Below are 6,000 nucleotides of genomic sequence, written 5' to 3' on the forward strand. Positions count from 1 at the left end.
ACGGTAATTTACTAAACCGAAAATCAGTATAATGTTCTGAATTACCGAACTAAATTGGAAATAATACCCGACTATTTTGTAAAAAACTATTTTTGCCGAAATTTCAGTAAAATATTGCTTTGTCATTCGTTCCCGGCATCTTTTTTCACCGAGAACAAAAGTAAATTTTAACTGTGTAGTTGAACAACAACTCATATGTGTGAAAACTGATAATTTCAGTCCTTCCCTCGACGAAAATCTCGGTAATCTATCATTTGCATGAAATCGAAAATCTCAGTAAATGCAAATTATCTGTCAGATCAAAAATACTGGGAAGTTCGGCAGTTTTAGGCTGTTCAAATCTCAGTAGATTATGCTGAGATTCGGGAGAAAATCTAAGTGTGAAAATTCTTAAAGGTCGCAAACCACGAATAGCATAAATTTTGCTTCTTTTGAAACGATGAATTTATTACATTCGAGTTTGCACTGTGTATATTAGGGTGCCAATATTTTGGGGTCATCTCTAATTTCGTAAAGCGGTAGCGCTCAAAAGTTCAAGCACCTCAAAAAAAAGTCGCTATGAAAAAATTTAAGCAGAATCCGATATTGGTAAGTGGTGCCGCCCGGCGGTGAAACTTTGTAAATTTTCAATCTTGAAAAATCACCATGAAATCTCCGCAATTTTTTTTTTTGGTTCCAAATGTCTTAGAATCGTCTGAAACGTCGAGATCTAATGTCTGTCCGAATTTTTGTTAAATATCGACTCTGTGACTTTTGAGATTCTACACGGAAAACCCTTCGATCATAAAATTGCGATATCGCAGTTTTTGATTTTTGCGATAGTTGATTTAACTAATTTCTTTTTGATTCAACCAAAATGGTTTTTGATTTGCATATATTCAAGTAGTTGAAAAATATGTTGTTTTGAATGCTGTCAAATGCCGGAGACAGTTGAAAGCAAAACAATAATCGCAATGCAAAATCAACAACTTTTTAAGTTGAAATCTGTTCGCGTCGCTTCAAAATGTCAATGAAAACAACATCGATGGTTAAAGCGTTTGGTGAAATTGTGTTCATTCGATTTGAGAAATTTATGATAACAAGTGTTTATCTAACAGCGGTGTTGTGATAAAGTTAATCTTGTTTAAGATGTAAAAGATTTGGTGACGAATTAGAAAATGTTAATGAATGATCATCTCGTAATCTTTCAGGTATGCGCAAAAATTTTATGCTTCAAATTCGATCATTATTTACTTAAAGCAGACTGTTTTACTCCCAGCTGTTTGATACCGATGATGATGTTCATGCATTAGCAATAAAACGCTTTTTGACATGAATTTAATTTATAAAAGTAACAGGAGCGAAGGGTTTCAAACGCACAGAACGCGCTGCGATTGAATGGCGCGTTTGAATGGCGCCGTCGCAATATTCCAATTCCCAGCGGTTGATGCACCCAAGCTCATATAAATTGACTAAAATTATCAGTGCATAACTTTAGTTCAACCGTTTGAAGGCATCATTTTAGGTAAATTTAATAATTTCGCTAATTTACTCGCCCCTCCGGGCACTTTTGCTGATTAAAAACGTTTTTCTACATCAATCATTTCCGATCGAATCAGAAGTATTTTTTTTAGAATTTAGATCTTTACTGATCTCAAAACAAACAAACAAATAAAACCGATTTTTTTTTCAACTAACAGAATTTTGTTTCAATAACAGTTATTTCAACTAAAATATTTGTTGAAATTGAAAGGTATGTGTCCTCACTAATTGACAGCATTTTTTTTCAAACAGTTGAATTAGTTGTTTCAACCATCGTTTCTGCTAATCGAAAAACAAAAATGACAGTTTAGTTAAAACAACAATCGATTAGTTGTACCAAATTTTAACCAATCGAATTCAGAAAATCAACTAATATTCTGGTTGAAATGGGATCGCGGGTGGTTCCGTGTAGAAATTGAATTTTTGGCATTAAAAATGTCCTACTCTTCACTATACAGGACCGGGTGTCAATGAAAAAAATGAAAATAGCCGCGTAACCTTTTTCTGGCATTATTTTATACGATAATAACTCAGTAATTAGTTGATGATTTGATATAATTTAACAATCAATCGATTCGGGAACATTTAACTTAAACATTTATGGCAACGTCGTTTCACTATTTCAATAGCATACTATTGAAAAATTGGTTAGAATCGATCTATGTTTTCACGAACCAATCACAGCGATCCAAAATGATGCCATCCTCTTGATTTTTCGTGCACGGCCGACGGTTTTGATCGACATCGACATCGACACCTAGAATTTCATATAGTAGAAGATCCGCTTCGTTCAGAACAGGGAGGCATCGCGTCATGCATAAAAAAATACCACATCATTCCGCGTAGTATGAAGTTTGGTAGAAAGAGGAATCTATGAATATATGCCATTTTACCATTTCAGTCTTCAGTCGCTCAGTGGTTGCCTGTAACGGAAACACGTAGCTTGTGTAATGAGTGAATGACAAAAGTTGATTATGTCCATTCGCTTGCTGGATACTCACTTTTGCGTATTCGTTAGAGTATATTGAATACCTATCAGCTTTCCATTCATTTAACTGTATGCGGTTATACAAAATGTGTGTTCGTTTGTGTGGGTGTTCACTGCACTGCAATTCGGTGAGCGATGAGGTTTCAGAAAACGCAGTACTTACAGAGTAGTATCAGAATTACCGTAATTTTAAACGCTTCTAATTAGGTGATTTGAAGATAAATTTATATTATTTCTCGATGAGCGTTAGATTAGGTTCTGACGTCTAAGTGCAAATGAGGATTCTTTTTGTTAACTTTCTCTTCCGATTGTTGCGGTACTTCTAGCAAACCATCTCTAACTATTTTCAGAGAATAACAACTCATAAAATCATCTTTTAATCTACATTGAGAAAACTATCGGAAAATACAGAAATATTTCGTCATAACTGAAAGGGAAAGTAATCCTCAATTTCGGGGGGTGTTTTCATAATATAGGAGAAACCGGGACTAAATTGGACACTTTTTAGACAATGAAAATAAAACATCCATTAAAACTGGGTTTTTACCTAAATTATCTGTACTGCGTCATTTCCAAGCATGTTTACAAAGTCAATCCATGCATCGAAATAATAGCATAAGATATTTAAGCTGTCCGGTTTAACCACGTGTCCGGTCTAACCCCTGTCTCTCCTAATAATTTCTTAGGTTTCGGCGGGGGTTTGAAAGCCTGATCATCGAGATCTAACAACCAGTAGGTTTGGAAACATTGAACTCGAACAAACATAGTAAAAGTATTTTTATATTGATAATAAGTACTTGCGATAAATTGGATGTTTGAACGTATTGTTCAGAGCACTTCAACCAGCTTGATGAGTGGATGATGATCATTATTGTCAATACTGTTTCAAATCTCTAGTCATGGAATGGGTCTAACGAGATAGTTTCAAACATTGATAACATATTTCAAGTCACTATGAAATCCAAATTGGCGACTTCCACTTTACCGAGATTGGCACCCTAGTGTTTATACACTAGAAACTCAAAAAAAAAATAGTGTTTTCAAAATTACTATTCGTCGAAACTAAATGTTATGAGTTTAATTTTCTCATGGTCAACTTCAACATGTGAACAATTCACCAAATGCTGATCTTATGAAGCATAGTCATCAGCTGGCGCAAATGTTAATAAATTCATGAACGAACGAAGCAGCAAGGAGACTAGGGTTTCTCTGTGAATTTTATCCGACAAACGAATGGGGGTACACACTCTTATGTTCATATTCGTTGCTTCAATTTTCAAGCCATGAAACTAAATCCTAACGCTGAAATGAAAAGCCCTACCTCAACCGCAATATTGCCTAGATATAGCACACTGAGATTTCGAGTTGTTTCGACAAATTGACAACTGACGGAGAATTGAAAACTGGCATCTGGTATTTTTGTGAAAAATAGAAAAAAGTTGTATTTATTATCTACAATAATACCATGATTTTGGAGAGAAAATCTTAAAACTTACTTGTAGGACGAACAGAACTTAGTTTCACAACAAATGTTTGAAATGAACAAAAATATGTTCGTGTGTAATTAATTGTGTCTTCTACAAGTATGAATTCTTGTTGTGACTTTTTCAATCTACAAACAAAACTGTTGCAGTTCTATTGACTTAAAAAACGTTTCCTGTTTTGGAACTCAAACATAACAATCGTGACGCATAAAAAAACCTTTTTGTATTTATTGTTGAATTGTTTTCATTGTAATTACGACCACGACAGTATGAAGTTTTCATAATCCCACATTGACTGCCATTCTTCTGAAACAAATCAATCTACCCTAAAAACAATGGTGCCAAGAAACACGGACCATAGCAAGTTCTAAAACAACCTAGTTTTTTTTCACTAACGATAGTTTACATTACCTTGAAACACCTTTCCGTAGATTAGACGGATGTTTTAAGTAGAACGATATCAGCTCACGAACTAAAGCAAATACATTCTCGAAGCGTTGTAGTGCGAGATAACTTTGAACACTGTCGAACTGACTCAACGGATGACACGTACGCTATGATAACAATGACCGACCATTCCAGGTCGTAGAAAAACCGCAGGATCGCAAATAATGACTTGACTGCAGAACGAAACTATTCGGTGACACTCGAACACTTCTGCAGCATATATTCAGAATACAAACAATTCAACAAACTAGCCTTGCCAAACGACGAATAGTTTCTGCGCACTTGTAACAATTACCGAAAAGCTTACACATTTGAAACACAGCAGCTTACTACTAGATACTTGTTGTCACCAAGAAACGATTGGCACGGAAATGATATTTAACTAAAACAAACCATGAAAAAAGTATTCTCGGCAACCGTACACAAAACAACCATGCGAAATTAGAAATAACAACAAAACAGATTACAACCGCCCGGCAGTGTAAACCAATTTAAAAACTCTCAATTCAAAGAGAAGGTGGCTTTCAGTGTTGCTTTGAATTTTCACGTGCTCGGCTAAGCTCTGTGCGGCGAAAGACTAGCCCAAGCAATCCCAACTTTCGCAAGATATATCGCAAGAAGCGCAAATCCGCAACCGAACCGAACGCGTAGAGCGATGAGCGAGAACTAACGGAAGCCATACGCGCTTGGCCGGTAGAAGGCTTCTATCCACCTTAGTTCAGTGAGTGGTGTCCCAAACAATCGGGTCACGCTGCAGTAGCACCGATGCTCTCCAGTCACGGTGGGTGTGTGGGCGCTGATTGTAGCAAGTGAGACGTGACCACTTGCATTCAGTCAAAGCTTGTGAGCAGCGGAGCTTTTTAGCGATCTGACTCCGTTGGACTTGTTTGTTTAAGGTTGCATCGAATTGTTTCACTTGTTGGTTGCAAGCTTGGAAGATAGTACGATAACACACGCTTAGCTTTTGTGCTGAATCCGCGAAAGACTGGAGGAAAGTTCCTACTAACAGCTCTCAACACGTGTTTGAAATCAACATGATTTCCACTAACGACCAACAAAATTCTGTCGTAATCTTCGTGCAACTTGCAACCAGCTATAGTGCTTAAACAATACATCACATCGCCTGCTGAATAAAAAATGATAGAAAAAAAAACTGCTTCGAGCATGCAATACATAAATATAGCGGATAACCCAAGTAACATTTATAATATTAATAAATAATTGTAGCTATCTGCAATGCTACATAATAAATCTAGCATTAAAACTTTAAACTCCACGAAAGCCTACTGAAAACCTCTGTAAGAGCATGTTCCTGCCAAGTGGACCATTCTTCATAAGGTTTATAAAGCAAAGTGAAGAATCAGCATACCTGCGTTAAAACTCCAAATTCAAGAAAATTTTGAAACCAACTTTACGATCAACATTAAATTTATTTGGATGGAATGAATTCCTCTATGAATAAACTGTCGTTTTGATAATATTTTTCTTGACTATATGTGTGTCATGTCTGCTTTGAATGCAATCAGTAAGAATATATAAGATATTTTTTACAAGCTTGAG

General features: G+C 35.9%; 1 protein-coding gene across 1 annotated transcript in view; it reads right to left on the reverse strand.

Annotated features, from left to right (window-relative positions):
• LOC131430594 (protein rolling stone-like) overlaps positions 1-5,112 on the reverse strand; it is a 115,297-nt gene extending 110,185 nt beyond the window's left edge. Inside the window, exon 1 of the mRNA XM_058595678.1 lies at positions 4,405-5,112. The gene's annotated coding sequence lies outside the window, so the exon portion shown is untranslated. The remainder of the gene's footprint in view (positions 1-4,404) is intronic.
• Between the last annotated feature and the right edge of the window lie 888 nt (positions 5,113-6,000).

This window comes from Malaya genurostris, chromosome 2 (assembly GCF_030247185.1).
Source record: "Malaya genurostris strain Urasoe2022 chromosome 2, Malgen_1.1, whole genome shotgun sequence".
Classification (NCBI taxonomy): Eukaryota; Metazoa; Arthropoda; class Insecta; order Diptera; family Culicidae; genus Malaya; species Malaya genurostris.